The 16,949-nt window shown below is 39.5% G+C and overlaps 1 non-coding gene across 1 annotated transcript; it reads right to left on the minus strand.

The window, feature by feature from the left end:
• Positions 1 to 11,343: 11,343 nt before the first annotated feature.
• LOC112760173 (small nucleolar RNA R71) lies at positions 11,344 to 11,451 on the minus strand. Its single transcript, XR_003180625.1, has one exon. It is a non-coding gene; the product is annotated as a small nucleolar RNA R71 (small nucleolar RNA).
• Between the last annotated feature and the right edge of the window lie 5,498 nt (positions 11,452 to 16,949).

The raw sequence follows: 16,949 nt of genomic DNA on the forward strand, positions 1-16,949 counted from the left end.
AAGATAAATCATAAAATAGTTGTTTATGAACCTCCCCACACTTAAACAATAGCATGTCCTCATGCTAAATTCATGAGAAATGGAAAAAGACTGAAGGTAGAATGGTGGAATCTTATGCAATACAATCTATTCTAAATGCAAGCTACCTAAATGAATCATGCAATTCTAATTACTATCCACTTATATATATAAAGCTTACATGTGATTAAATTGAGTCAAATTCTTCAAGGAAACATATATGCACAGCCAAGGCTAAATCATGTTAAAACACATTCACAATTGAGTTGAGTTAATCAAAAGAGTTAACAAACTTGCAAGACAATCAATAATTAAATCTAGTGAGGGTCCTCACTAGATTTGTATATGCACTCTAGTCACTCAGTGTTTGGGGTTAATCACTCTATTCTTCCCTAGTCATGCTTTCTAAAACTTTGTTCTTCATCTTACCAATCAACAAATATTCAATGTACACATGCAAACATCATGAGGTCTTTTCAAGGTTGTAATGGGGTTAAGGCAAAGGTGAGGGCATATATATAAGGCTATGTGAGCTATAAATTGAATCCTTGATTAGTCTAAAATCTCACCTAACATATACATACTCTATACAATTTTAAAATTTGCCTAGCTACCCAATTTTCCCACTTTTGTATCACATACTCATGCACTAAACTATTTTTGATTTTATCCTATGTGAATTGATTTCTTTACTAAACTCATTATTGGGGTAATTTTGTCCCCTTATTTATTTACTTATTAAAAGGGATTTTTTTTGAAACATAAACATAACATATCAATGCACATGGTATTTTATTTATTTTGGTTTCACAGGAGCATGCACCCAATATATCAAATAATTTATTCATTTATCTTCCTACCAACCCAAGTTCCCATAGTTTCCCCACAATTAGTTGATATATAATCTATATCTTAAGCTAACCAAAGATTCAATTTGGGATATTTAATTTATTTTTCTGCTTAAGGCTAGTGATGTGGTTATAGAATAGAAGGGGATAAAAGGGCTCAAGGGGGCTAACAAGGGTGACATAAAAGGGTAGACTTATTTGGGATAAGTGAGCAAAGACCAAGTAATGGCCTCAATCATATGCAATAATGTAAATACATTGAATACTGGACATATAGAATGAAACAAAGTAAAGTCTGCAATTATAGTGAAGAAGGGCGAAACACACAGGAATGAAAACTATGGTTAAATAATGTAACCATGCAATTAAGCTAAGAAACTCACGGGTTGTGTGTTCTTTGGCTCAAAAACCATATATCAGTTATGTATATCATGCAAGTAGAAATCAAGAGTTTCCATTCAACTCAATGTGAATCTTTGAATGGATCTTATAAAAATAGGTAATTTCCTTGAAAAATGTTGTCAATTTACCAATATTTATTGCTATATATATATATATATATATATATATATATATATATATATATATATATATATATATGGTGTATGGATTGTTGTGATTCTGAAAAACTAAAATTTCTAGTTTACTCTTTATTTTTAATTGAACTAAATTATTATATGCTAAAAGGGTAAACTAAACTAAATAATCCATATTTTCTATATCACAACTAATAAGCTAAAGTGCAATTTAAGCTAAATATCTAAGATATATATATAGCCCAAAGTGCAAAATGTAATAAAGTAAACAGAAATACAGTAAAAGAAAATGTGCAAGTACGGAAAAGGAAAATAAATGTGGCCGGACCAGATCATCAACTTCAAATGCTCATAGCGTCGCTTGCTGCGACACTCAGACCTCTCATATCGCTGCTGGTTGTGGCGCTCCATCTGGTCTAGCTGCACAAAGAGGCGGTGCACAAGGTGGTAAATGGGCTCGGAAGCAGGTGGAGGTGCTGTGGTGGTGGCTGGTGCAGCAGATGCTGAAGGGGCAGCAGAGGATGTGGCTACATCAGCGAAGGCAGTGAGAATCGGCGGTCTGTAGCCCAGAGCCATGAACTTCCTACCATGTGGGATGATCTTCTTGCAATCGGCGGCTGGTGGCTTCTCATCCGCAAGCTTACCTCAGCTCGCCGGCCCAGCTGAGTAATCAAATAGGGGAAGGGCAGAGTGCCTCGGACATGGACCCTGGCCATGTAGTACCGGATAAATCGGGGAAGGTATAGGTCCTTTCCCTCCATCACGCACCATATAAGGGTAATCATGGCAGCTGGCACCTCAGTCTCGTGAGTGCTCGGCATCACATAGTTGCACAGAATTTGCTGCCATAACTGAGCCTCATCATTCAGGTAGATGATCCTGATGCCTTTTGGGGTCACTGTTGACTTACCCATAACCCATGGGACAGCAGGGTCAATAGCTATATTGCGCTTCACTGCTTCCCAGTAAAACCTCATAAATCTCATATCTTCCTCAGCCTGCTGATAACTTTCTGTGATCTGACTTAGGCTGGAGTTGGAGGATGTCTTCAATTGCCTCCTCAGTTACTAGAATCTTTTTGCCTCTAAGCTGCACTGCATCTAGGGTCATTTTAAAATAGTTGCAATAAAATTCTCTGATCCAAGATGCATTAACCTCAGTCATGTTCCTCTCCAGAAAGAACCAGCCTCTCTATTTGATTTGTTCTGTAGCGTACTGCTGTAATTCAGCTAGAATTCGAAGGGTCTTTTCGAGGTATAAGTTCCTTGAAGTTGCAAAGACTGGATACTTGAGTTCACAGTATCGGTTGGCAAACTTGACTTGGTCGGTGGTAAGCACTAACTGATCAGCTTTTTCCTGCGGGGTAAAATTCTTCTCCCGCCAGGAATCATCATGTAGGATATTTAAAATAGTGGTAGAGGATTCTCCTCTTTTTCTTTTGCCTGTGCCTGTTTTGGCTTTTCTTTTGCCTTTTGGGTCAGACATCCTGAAAAGCAGAGGTTCCAGGATACAATTTATTAAACTAAAGCAAGAAAATAGGTAAGCAAATAGTATATGAGTAGTATAAGCATAGATGGACAAAAGAGGAATAAAAGAGCAATATAAGCATGAAGTGAGTTAAATAGATGTAAAATTTTAGATTGTATGCAAGTTAAAAGTCAGAGAATAAAAATCACAATTCAATATCTATGAATTTCCCAGATCTATGATATGAAAAATTCTTGTTTATCAGGAACAACAATAATCGTGCCATGAAATGGGATGAAAGTAGTTAGGTGAAAACTAAGAGAGAAGTTAGAAAGTTAATGTAGTTAAGAGTTAAAAAGTGAAGTTAAAGTAAGTGGCATGGTATTGTAGTTTTGAATTAACAAAAATTGCACAATCTTAAAGAACAAGCAACTCATATTCAAGCAGATATTGCAGATTATTGATAAGAAATCATATAAATAAAAGAATTACAAAATGAATAAGATCATCAATAATGCGATTTAACTAAGAAGGGAACCAGAAAGGGTAGGAATGCTAGCCTAATCGTCCATGAATTGGCTTGGTTGAAACTAATTAGTGCAGATTCGAAAGTACCAAAGCCAATTCATGAATAGGAGTTGAGTGAAACAATTTGCGGAAGAATCCGGCAGCATTCCGGCTATAAATTGGATGTTCCCGTGTAATAAACGGCAGCAGAAATTCAGTTTATATGACATTAAGGTAGTGCATAAAAGAGTAGCAAGTAGGAAGTCACATGAATTTAAGAAAAAACAAATTCAATCTGCAGCAATAATTGCAATTTAAAGGGAATAATATCAAAACAGCATGAAACAGTAATGAAAAGCATTTTAGCAGCAGCAACAACACAGTAATATCAAAATTGCAAAACAGATAAAGCAAGCAGCAAGAATGGCGTAATTATCAGACCTAAATATACTAACCACATCTTAGCTACCTAATCACCTAAAATCCACTACAAACATGCATCTCTAACTATCCTAAATTGAACAGAATTGAAAAGTGTTCAAATTAACTAACTGGAACCAGAAAGGAATCAGAGGGCAGTAGAACCTGGTATGTGTAGTAACAAAAATTGAACACAGAGAGAGGGTGGTGGTGTGGTGGTGCTAGTGGGTGGCACGGCGATGATGGGATGCGGCACAGTGGCGCTGGGAGTGCGGGCGGTGGTTCGGGTGGGGTCAGGGGATGAAAGAAGGAGAGGAAGAGAAGGGAGGGGACGAGGAGGGGGGTGGCGTCGGGGGTGGTAGCCGGCGAAAGGGTGCGGCGGCGGGTTCTGGTTCGGCGTGGTGGGGGCAGGGGAGGGAGGAGGGAGGAAGGGGAAGAAGAGGAGGAGAAGAAGAGAAGAAGGAGGGGTGAGGGCGGTGCGGCGAGGGGTGGTGACGGTGGGGGCACGGCGGCTGGGTAGGAGGTGGTGGTTGGGTGGTTGGAGGAGGGGAATAGACTGTGAGGGAAGGGGGGAAGGGGGCGACGCTGGGTTAGGGTTTCCGTGTCGGGGGTTAAGTGAATTCAAATCCACGCGGACGCATGGGTCACGTGAACGCGTGGATGAGGCGGAAGTACGACGACGCGAAAGTGTCATTGTCGCGAATGCGTGAGTGAGGGATAATGAAAATGACGCGTACGCTGCCATTTTCCTTGTCACGTGTCTGCGTCGTCCATGCGTGCGCGTCGCTGCCATTTTCTTCAAAACTCCATTTTGTGCGTTCCTTCTTTTTTTGCGTGTTCCCTTTCCGTCCTCTAAGCCAGTCCTGCCCTATGAAGCCTGAAATTACTTAACACACAGATCACGGCATCGAATGGTAATAAAGGATAATAAAAATTCACATTTTTAAGGCATAAGAAACATGTTTTCACATATATCATAGAATAAGGAAGGAATTGTAAAACCATGCAAATCTTATGAATAAGTAGGTGAAAAATTGATAAAAACACTCAATTAAGCGTAAGATAAATCATAAAATAGTGGTTTATCAGTCTCTGATCCACAGACCGAGTCCGTGAGATCAGAACCTTCGTGGTAGAGGCTAGAACCAATTGGCAGCATTTCTGAGATCCGGAAAGTCTAAACCTTGTCTGTGGTATTCCGAGTAAGATCTGGGAAGGGATTACTATAACGAGCTTCAAACTCACGAATGTTGGGCACAGTGACAGTGTGCAAAAGGATAGAGAGATCCTATTCCGATGCTAGTGAGAAACGACAGATGATTAGCCGTGCGGTAGCTGTACTTGGTATTTTTCATCCGAGAAGAGAAATATGACAGTTGATTAGCCGTGCAGAGATCGTACCTGGTATTTTTCATCTGAGAGGATCATACAGCTTGCCATTGAAGGAAGCCATGCGTGTTTGGAAAAGAAGACAGTAGGAAAGCAGAGATTCAGCTGACAGAGCATCTCTGGAACCTCAACCCGTTCCTCATTACTGAATCACAAGTACCATTTATTTCATGTTATTTACTTTTCATAAACAAAAATCATTTTTATCATTAATCTCCTGACTAAGATTTACAATATAACCAAAGCTTGCTTCAAGCTGACAATCTCCGTGGGTTTGACCCTTACTCACGTAAGGTATTGCTTGGATGACCCAGTGCACTTGCTGGTTAGTTGTGCGGAGTTGTGAAAAGTGTAATCACAATTTCGTGCACCAACAGACAATATAAATTCATGTAAATGCAAAAGGAATACAAGTATCATAAAAGATTGGTACTGACATATAAATAATATCACCGAACAATATAAAATAAGTCACTAGGCACTAAAATAATGCAAGAAAAATGCAACAGTTGAATAAGAATGTTTAACACCAATGGTAAAATAGGAAATTAGAAAAAAAGATAAAAATATGAATAAAATTAAAATGCAATGAAGGAAAGTATGCAAATGAATTAAGTGAAATAGAATGAAAGAGAGTAAGGATGAGAAGTGAAAGAAATGAAGAAAAAGAAAGTAAGAAAGGAGGAAGAAAGAAGGAGAAAGGAGAGAAGAAAGGAGGAGGAAATGAAAAATAGGACACGACGCGTGACGCGTAGGCATACATCACGTGTATGCATAAAAACTAAAATGGTCATGCGACGTGTGAGCATCGTCCACGCGTACGCGTGGCTAGCGAAAAATGCATTCTGACGCGTGAGCGTCGGTCATGCGTACGCGTGACTACTCGCGCGATTCCAGCACCGAGGCCACACAACTCTCTATTCAATTCACTCTTTTACGCCGATTTTCATGCCCATGCGTACGCGTCATTGACGCTTACGTGTGGGTTGACAAAAATGTAGATGACGCGTATGCGTGGGTCTCGCGTATGCCAGGCACCCCTCCCGTGCAGTTTCACCGCAATTTTCTGTTCAGTGCGAAGCTCTACATGATGCGTGCGCGTTATAGACGCTTACGCGTTGGAGGCACTTTTTTTTATGCAGAAGTAAATATGCAGAGCTGAGAAATAACACTAGTAAGAATGAAATGAAACTAATAAAAAGGGAAGATCATACCATGGTGGGTTGCCTCCCACCTAGCACTTTTCTTTAACGTCCTTAAGTTGGACAATTGGTGAGTTCCTTGTTAGGGTGGCTTATGATTGAACTCTTCCTTGAATCCCCACCAATGTTTGTAATTTCAATAGCCTCCGGGGTCCCAAACTATGTGCATAATACCTTCAAGCAAGTTAAAGCAAGTGAAAAGGCCCCAAGAGTGTGGATTACTAGAATGAATTCTGGGGTCCCAAACCTTGCTTTTGCACTCGTCTTCTTGTTGATCATCATTTCTCCACTTGGGTGGTAAGTAAGACGAATTCTCACTGAGACATCCAAATAACTTCCTAGACCCATTCAATCGAGCTCTACACTAATCCTTGCACTTCAACTTTGAGCATGCAACCGTATTGAACCTTGCCTGACAACTCCAACCACTACCCAACTCCCTCTTATTCTTAAAGCCAGAAAGAGCTCTAAGTTGACCATCCATCTCAAGTAACCCATATTCAAGTGGGAAAGTAAAGGTTAAGGATAAGAATTTTACCACTTGAATGTTATATTGGATGGTAATGGCTTTGGGAGAAGTGTTTCTAATGATCTTGCAAGCTCAACTCCCTGATGCTTTTCCTTGACAACTTCCACCTCTTTGCGAGCTTCTTCAATTTCAACCTCTTTCTCTTGGTAGCTTTCTTCCTATTCGATCTCTTCTTCATTGCTTACTGATGAGCGGATAATTTATACGCTTTTTGACATTGTTTTTAGTATGTTTTTAGTAGGATCTAGTTACTTTTAGGGATGTTTTCATTAGTTTTTATGTTAAATTCACATTTCTGGACTTTACTATGAGTTTGTGTGTTTTTCTGTGATTTCAGGTATTTTCTGGCTGAAATTGAGGGACTTGAGCAGAAATCAGATTCAGAGGTTGAAGAAGGACTGCTGATGCTGTTGGATTCTGACCTCCCTGCACTCAAAGTGGATTATCTGGAGCTACAGAACTCGAAATGGCGCGCTTCCAATTGCGTTGGAAAGTAGACATCCAGGGCTTTCCAGCAATATATAATAGTCCATACTTTGGCCAAGAATAGAGGACGTAAACTGGCGTTCAACGCTAGCTTTCTGCCCAAATCTGGCGTCCAGCGCCAGAAAAGGAGCCAAAACCAGAGTTGAACGCCCAAACTGGCACAAAAGCTGGCGTTCAACTCCAAGAAGGACCTCTACACGTGCAACACTCAAGCCCAGCCCAAGCACACACCAAGTGGGCCCCGGAAGTGGATTTATGCATCAATTACTTACTCATGTAAACCCTAGTGACTAGTTTATTATAAATAGGACCTTTTACTATTGTATTAGACATCTGGGAACGCATAGTTCTTAGACCATGGGGGCTGGCCTCTCGGCCATGCCTGGACCTTTCACTTATGTATTTTCAACGGTAGAGTTTCTACACTCCATAGATTAAGGTGTGGAGCTCTGCTGTTCCTCAAAGATTAATGCAAAGTACTACTGTTTTCCATTCAATTCATCTTATTTCGCTTCTAAGATATCCATTCGCACCCAAGAACGTGATGAAGGTGATGATTATGTGTGACGCTCATCATCCTTCTCCCTTATGAACGCGTGCCTGACAAACACTTCTGTTCTACATGAAATAAGCTAGAATGAATATCTCTTAGATCTCCTAACCGGAATCTTCGTGGCGTAAGCTAGAATGATGGCGGCATTCAAGAGAATTCGGAAGGTCTAAACCTTGTCTGTGGTATTCCGAGTAGGATTCAATGATTGAATGACTGTGACGAGATCCTAACTCACGATTGCAGGGCGTTAGTGACAGACGCAAAAGGATAGTAAATCCTATTCCAGCATGATCGAGAACCGACAGATGAATAGCCGTGCCGTGACAGGGTGCGTGAGCATATTATTCACTGAGAGGATAAGATGAAGCCATTGGCAAGGGTGATGCCTCCAGACGATTAGCCGTGCCGTGACAGGGCATTGGATCATTTTCCCGAGAGATGACCGAAAGTAGCCATTGACAGTGGTGATGTATCACATAAAGCCAGCCATGGAAAGGAGTAAGACTGATTGGATGAAGATAGCAGGAAAGCAGAGGTTCAGAGGAACGAAAAACATCTCCATTCGCTTATCTGAAATTCCTACCAATGATTTACATAAGTATCTCTATCCCTATTTTATTATATAATATTCGAAAACACCATTATCACTTTATATCTGCCTGACTGAGATTTGCAAGGTGACCATAGCTTGCTTCATACCAACAATCTCCGTGGGATTCGACCCTTACTCACGTAAGGTATTACTTGGACGACCCAGTGCACTTGCTGGTTAGTTGTATCGAAGTTGTGAACCATGGTATTGGCACCATGTTCTTGGCGCCATTGCCATGGAAAGAAAGAGCCATGAATTTTACATCATTAAAGTGTAATCACGATTACGCGTACCAAGTTGCTCATGTTGCTAGGGATTGTTCGAGCCTGGACATCAGAATTTCATGCACCAAGTTTTTGGCGCCGTTGTCGGGGATTGTTCGAGTTTGGACAACTGACGGTTCATCCTGTTGCTCAGATTAGGTAATTTTCTTCTTATTTTGTTTTCAAAAAAAAAAATCTTTCAAAAAAAAAAATTTTCCCTTATTTTCGAAAAATAAAAATAAAAATGTTTTCAAAATTTTTTTTTTATCCAAAATTTTTAAGAATGAATTCTAGTGTTTTAGGAAGCATGTTGAAGCCTGGCTGGCTGTAAAGCCATGTCTATTCCTTTGGGAATGAGTATGTCAGGCATGTCATATCTGAATTACATGCTAAAGCTTGGCTGGCCATTGGCCATGTCTAGTGTTTTGGACCGGAGCTTTCATTGAAGGCTTGGCTGGCTAGTGAGCCATGTCTAATTCCTGGACTGAAGCTTTAGACTAAGAATGCAAGATTCCTGGAATTCATATTAAAAATTTTGGAATCCTTATTTTCCTTTTTCAATTAATTTTCAAAAAATACCAAAAAAAAATTAGAAAATCATAAAAATCAAAAAATATTTTTTGTGTTTCTTGTTTGAGTCTTGAGTCATGTTATAAGTTTGGTGTCAATTGCATGTGCATCCTGCATTTTTCGAAAATTTCATGCATTCATAGTGTTCTTCATGATCTTCAAGTTGTTCTTGGTAAGTCTTCTTGTTTGATCTTGATGATTTTTTATTTTGTGTCTTTTCATGTTTTTCATATGCATTCTTTAATTCTAGGGGTCTAAGCATTAAAGAATTCTAGGTTTTGGTGTCTTGCATGTTTTCTTTGCATTAAAATTTTTCAAAATATGTTCTTGATGTTCATCTTGACATTCAAAGTGTTCTTGGTGTTCATCTTGACATTCATAGCATTCTTGCATGCATTCATTGTTTTGATCTAAAAATTTCATGCATTGCATCTTTTTAGTGTTTTTCTATTGCATCATAAAAATTCAAAATATATATATATATATATATATATATATATATATATATCTTTCCCTTTTTCTCTCATCAAATTCGAAAATTTGAGTTGACTTTTTCAAAAATTTTTAAAATCAAGTTGTTTCTTATGAGTCAAATCAAATTTTCAATTCGAAAATCTTATCTTTTTCAAAATCTTTTTCAAAAATCAAATCTTTTTCAAAATTCTTAGTTATTTTCGAAAATTCCAAAAATATTTTTCAAAAATCTTTTTCTTATTTTTATATCAAATTGTCGAAAATAACATAATCAATTAATGTTTTGATTCAAAAAATTTGAAGTTTGTTACTTGCTTGTTAAGAAAGATTCAAACTTTAAGTTCTAGAATCATATCTTGTGATTTCTTATGAATCAAGTCATTAATTGAGATTTTAAAAATCAAATCTTTTTCAAAACTAATTTCTAAAATATCTTCTTATCTTACCTTTTTCAAAACAAAAATATCTTTTCAAAATATCTTTTCTAACTTCCTAACTTCTTATCTTTTCAAAATTTGTTTTAACTAACTAACTAACTTTTTGTTTGTTTCTTAACTTTTTCAAAACTACCTAACTAACTCTCTCTCTCTAATTTTCGAAAATATCTTCCCTCTTTTTCAAAAATTTCTTTTAAATTAACTAATTATTCTTATTTTTATTTTTAATTTCAAAAAAAATTTTCGAAAATTACTAACATTTTTTCAAAAACCATTTTCGAAAATCACTAACTCTTTTTCAAAAATATTTTCGAAAATTCTCCCTCTCCCATCTCATTCTATTTATTCATTCATATCCTAACATCTCATCTCACATCTCTGCCATCCTCACAGTTGTGTTTCTTTCTTTACATCACACTCTTTGTCCCCCTCTTTTCTTTCACTCACAAAGGAATCCCTATACTGTGGTATAAAGGATTTCTACTATTATTATTTTTCTGTGCCCTCTTCTTTGTCATATGAGCAGGAGCAAGGATATGAACATTCTTGTGGAAGCAGATCTAGAACCTGAAAGGACTCTAAAAAGGAAACTAAGAGAAGCTAAAATACAACAATCCAGAGATAACCTTTCAGAAATTTTCGAACAGGAAAAGGAGATGGCAGCCGAAAATAATAATAATGTAAGGAAGATGCTTGGTGACTTTACTGCACCTAATTCCAATTTACATGGAAGAAGCATCTCTATTCCTGCCATTAGAGCAAACAACTTTGAGCTGAAACCTCAATTAGTTTCTCTGATGCAGCAGAACTGCAAGTTTCATGGACTTCCATCTGAAGATCCTTTTCAGTTCTTAACTGAATTCTTGCATATATGTGATACTGTTAAGACTAATGGAGTAGATCCTGAAGTCTACAGGCTCATGCTTTTCCCTTTTGCTGTAAGAGACAGAGCTAGATTATGGTTGGATTCTCAACCCAAAGACAGCCTGAACTCTTGGGATAAGCTGGTCACGGCTTTCTTAGCCAAGTACTTTCCTCCTCAAAAGCTGAGCAAGCTTAGAGCTGATGTTCAAACCTTCAGACAGAAAGAAGGTGAATCCCTCTATGAAGCTTGGGAAAGATACAAACAGTTGACCAAAAAGTGTCCTTCTTATATGCTTTCAGAATGGACCATCCTGGATATATTCTATGATGGTTTATCTGAGCTATCAAAGATGTCACTGGACACTTCTGCAGGTGGATCCATTCACCTAAAGAAAATGCCTGCAGAAGCTCAAGAACTCATTGACATGGTTGCTAATAACCAGTTCATGTACACTTCTGAAAGGAATCCTGTGAGTAATGGGACGCCTATGAAGAAGGGAGTTCTTGAAGTTGATACTCTGAATACCATATTGGCTCAGAATAAAATATTGACTCAGCAAGTCAATATGATCTCTCAGAGTCTGCATGGAATGCAAGCTGCATCCAACAATACTCAAGAGGCTTCTTATGAAGAAGAAGCTTATGATCCAGAGAACCCTGCAATAGTAGAGGTGAATTACTTAGGTGAACCTTATGGAAAAACCTATAACTCATCATGGAGAAATCATCCAAATTTCTCATGGAAGGATCAAAAGCCTCAACAAGGCTTTAATAATGGTGGAAGAAACAGGTTTAGCAATAGCAAGCCTTTTCCATCATCCACTCAGCAACAGACAGAGAACTCTGAACAAAATACTTCTAATTTAGCAAACTTAGTCTCTGATCTATCTAAGGCCACTGTAAGTTTCATGAATGAAACAAGATCTTCCATTAGAAATCTGGAAGCACAAGTGGGCCAGCTGAGTAAAAGGATAACTGAAATCCCTCCTAGTACTCTCCCAAGCAATACAGAAGAGAATCCAAAAGGAGAGTGCAAGGCCATTGACATAAGCACCATGGCCGAACCTGTGAGGAGAGGAGAGGACGTGAATCCCAAGGAGGAAGACCTCCTAGGACATCCAGTGATCAATAAGGAGCTTCCCTCTGAGGAACCAAAGGACTCTGAGGCTCATCTAGAGACCATAGAGATTCCATTGAACCTCCTTATGCCCTTCATGAGCTCTGATGAGTATTCCTCTTCTGAAGAGAATGAGGATGTTACTAAAGAGCAAACTGCCAAGTTTCTTGGTGCAATCATGAAGCTGAATGCCAAATTATTTGGCATTGATACTTGGGAAGTTGAACCTCCCTTGTTTATCAATGAACTAAGTGATCTGGATCAACTGACATTGCCTCAGAAGAGACAGGATCCTGGAAAGTTCATAATACCCTGTACCATAGGCACCATGATCTTTAAGGCTCTGTGTGACCTTGGTTCAGGAATAAACCTCATGCCCCTCTCTGTAATAGAGAAACTAGGAATCTATGGGGTGCAAGCTGCTAGAATCTCATTAGAGATGGCAGACAACTCAAGAAAACAGGCTTATGGACAAGTAGAGGATGTGCTAGTAAAGGTTGAGGGCCTTTACATCCCTACTGATTTCATAGTCCTGGATACTGGAAAGGAAGAGGATGAATCCATCATCCTAGGAAGACCTTTCCTGGCCACAGCAAGAGCTGTGACTGATGTTGACAGAGGTGAAATAGTCCTTCAATGGAATGAGGACTCCCTTGTGTTTAAAACTCAAGGATCTCCCTCTGCAACCATGGAGAGGAAGCAGAAAAAGCTTCTCTCAAGGCAGAGTCAACCAGAGCCCCCACAGTCAAACTCTAAGTTTGGTGTTGAACTCCCATATCCAAACTTTAAGTTTGGTGTTGGAGAGTCTCAACAAAGCTCTACACATCTGTGAGGCTCCATGAGAGCCCACTGTCAAGCTATTGACATTAAAGAAGCGCTTGTTGGGAGGCAACCCAATTTTTTATTTATCTAACTATATTTTTCTTAGTTATATGTCTTTGTAAGTTCATGATCATGTGGAGTCACAAAATAAATATAAAAATTGAAAACGGAATCAAAAACAGCAGAAGAAAAATCACACCCTTGAGGAGCATCTGTCTGGCGTTCAGCGCCAGAACAGAGCATGGTGCTGGCGCTGAACGCCCAAAATGGGCAGCTTCTGGGCGCTGAACGCCAGAACAGGCATGGTTTTGGCGTTCAACGCCAGAAATGGCACACAAATGGGCGTTGAACGCCCAAAATGGCCACCAGCCTGGCGCTGAACGCCCAGAGTTGGGTACAAAGGCATTTTTACATGCCTAATGGGTGCAGGGATGTAAATCCTTGAACACCTCAGGATCTGTGGACCCCACAGGATCCACTCAAGATCTGTGGACCCCACAGGATCCACTCAGGATCTGTGGATCCCACAGGATCCCCACCTACCTCCACTCACTTCTTCTCACCACTCTCTTTCACACAACCCCATAAACTCTCTTCCCCATCACCTCTTCACCACTCACATCCATCCACTCTTCCCCATAAACCTACCTCATAAACTCCACCTACCTTCAAAATTCAAAACCAATTTCCCACCCAAACCCACCCATATGGCCGAACCTTAACCCCCCCTCCCTTCCCTATATAAAGACCTCCATTCTTCATCAAATTCACACAACACACCCCTCTACACTCCTCTTGGCCGAAACCACATCTCCCTCTCCCTCTCCATATTTCTTCTTTTTCTTCTTCTATTCTTTTGTTTATTGCTCAAGGGCGAGCAATATTCTAAGTTTGGTGTGGTAAAAGCATAGCTTTTTTTGTTTTTCCATTACCATTGATGGCATCTAAGACCGGAGGATCCTCTAGAAGAGGGAAAGGGAAGATAAAAGCTTCCACATCCGAGTCATGGGAGATGGAAAGGTTCATCTCCAAAGCCCATCAAGACCACTTCTATGATGTTGTGGCCAAGAAGAAGGTGATCCCTGAGGTCCCTTTCAAACTCAAAAGAAATGAGTATCCGGAGATCCGACATGAAATTCAAAGAAGAGGTTGGGAAGTTCTAACAAATCCCATCCAACAAGTCGGCATCCTAATGGTTCAAGAATTCTATGCCAATGCATGGATCACCAAGAACCATGATCAAAGTAGGAACCCGGATCCAAAGAACTATCTTACAATGGTTTGGGGGAAATACTTAGATTTTAGTCTGGAAAATGTGAGGTTGGCGTTCAACTTGCCAAACATAGAAGAGAACGCACGCCCCTACACAAGGAGAGTCAACTTTGATCAAAGGTTGGACCAAGTCCTTATGGACATATGTGTAGAAGGAGCTCAATGGAAGATTGACTCCAACGGCAAGCCGGTTCAACTAAGAAGATTGGACCTCAAGCCTATAGCTAGAGGATGGTTGGAGTTCATTCAATGCTCAATCATTCCCACTAGCAACCGGTCTGAAGTTACTATAGACCGGGCCATCATGATCCATAGCATCATGATTGGAGAAGAGGTGGAAGTTCATGAGATTATACCTCAAGAACTCTACAAGGTGGCTGACAAGTCCTCCACTATGGCAAGGTTAGCCTTTCCTCACCTCATCTGCCACCTATGCAATTCGGCTGGAATTGACATAGAGGGAGATATCTTCATTAAAGAGGACAAGCCCATCACTAAGAAGAAGATGGAGCAAGCAAGAGAGCCCATTCATGGAGCTCAAGAGGCGTATGAAGCTCATCACCATGAGATTCCGGAAATGCCTCAAATGCACTTTCCTCCACAAAACTATTGGGAGCAAATCAACACCTCCCTAGGAGAATTGAGTTCCAATATGGGACAACTAAGGGTGGAACATCAAGAGCACTCCATCATGCTTCATGAAATAAGAAAAGATCAAAAAGCAATGAGGGAGGAGCAACAAAGACAAGGAAGAGACATAGAAGAGCTCAAGGACATCATTGGTTCCTCAAGAAGGAAACGCCACCATCACTAAGGTGGATTCATTCCTTGTTCTTATTTCTTCTGTTTTTCGTTTTCTATGTTATGTGCTATCTATGTTTGTGTCTTCATTACATGATCATTAGTAGTAGTAACTTTGTCTTAAAGTTATAAATGTCCTATGAATCCATCACCTCTCTTAAATGAAAAATGTTTTAATTCAAAAGAACAAGAAGTACATGAGTTTCGAACATATCCTTGAACTTAGTTTAATTATATTGATGTGGTGACAATGCTTCTTGTTTTTTGAATGTATGCTTGAACAGTGCATATGTGTTTTGAAGTTGTTGTCTAAGAATGTTAAATATGTTGGCTCTTGAAAGAATGATGACTAGGAAACATGTTATTTGATAATCTGAAAAATCATAAAAATGATTCTTGAAGCAAGAAAAAGCAGCAAAGAACAAAGCTTGCAGAAAAAAAAAAAGAATAGGCGAAAAAAAATAGAAAGAAAAAGCAAGCAGAAAAAGCAAAAAGCTCTTAAAACCAAAAGGCAAGAGCAAAAAGCCAGTAACCCTTAAAACCAAAAGGCAAGGGTAAATAAAGAGGATCCTAAGGCTTTGAGCATCAGTGGATAGGAGGGCCTAAAGGAATAAAATCCTGGTCTAAGCAGCTAAACCAAGCTGTCCCTAACCATGTGCTTGTGGCGTGTAGGTGTCAAGTGAAAACTTGAGACTGAGCGGTTAAAGTCAAGGTCCAAAGCAAAAAAAGAGTGTGCTTAAGAACCCTGGACACCTCTAATTGGGGACTTTAGCAAAGCTGAGTCACAATCTGAAAAGGTTCACCCAATTATGTGTCTGTGGCATTTATGTATCCGGTGGTAATACTGGAAAACAAAGTGCTTAGGGCCACGGCCAAGACTCATAAAGAAGCTGTGTTCAAGAATCATCATACTGAACTAGGAGAGTCAATAACACTATTCGAAATCTGAAGTTCCTATAGATGCCAATCATTCTAAACTTCAATGGATAGAGTGAGATGCCAAAACTATTCAAGAGGCAAAAAGCTATAAGTCCCGCTCATATGATTGAAGCTCTGTTTCATTGATAGTTTGGAATTTGTAGTATATTCTCTTCTTTTTATCCTATTTGATTTTCAGTTGCTTGGGGACAAGCAACAATTTAAGTTTGGTGTTGTGATGAGCGGATAATTTATACGCTTTTTGACATTGTTTTTAGTATGTTTTTAGTAGGATCTAGTTACTTTTAGGGATGTTTTCATTAGTTTTTATGTTAAATTCACATTTCTGGACTTTACTATGAGCTTGTGTGTTTTTCTGTGATTTCAGGTATTTTCTGGCTGAAATTGAGGGACTTGAGCAGAAATCAGATTCAGAGGTTGAAGAAGGACTGCTGATGCTGTTGGATTCTGACCTCCCTGCACTCAAAGTGGACTATCTGGAGCTACAGAACTCGAAATGGCGCGCTTCCAATTGCGTTGGAAAGTAGACATCCAGGGCTTTCCAGCAATATTTAATAGTCCATACTTTGGCCAAGAATAGATGACGTAAACGGGCGTTAAACGCCAGCTTTCTGCCCAAATCTGGCGTCCAGCGCCAGAAAAGGAGCCAAAACCAGAGTTGAACGCCCAAACTGGCACAAAAGCTGGCGTTCAACTCCAAGAAGGACCTCTACACGTGCAACACTCAAGCCCAGCCCAAGCACACACCAAGTGGGCCCCGGAAGTGGATTTATGCATCAATTACTTACTCATGTAAACCCCAGTGACTAGTTTATTATAAATAGAACCTTTTACTATTGTATT

This window comes from Arachis hypogaea, chromosome 16, assembly GCF_003086295.3.
Source record: "Arachis hypogaea cultivar Tifrunner chromosome 16, arahy.Tifrunner.gnm2.J5K5, whole genome shotgun sequence".
Taxonomy (NCBI): domain Eukaryota; kingdom Viridiplantae; phylum Streptophyta; class Magnoliopsida; order Fabales; family Fabaceae; genus Arachis; species Arachis hypogaea.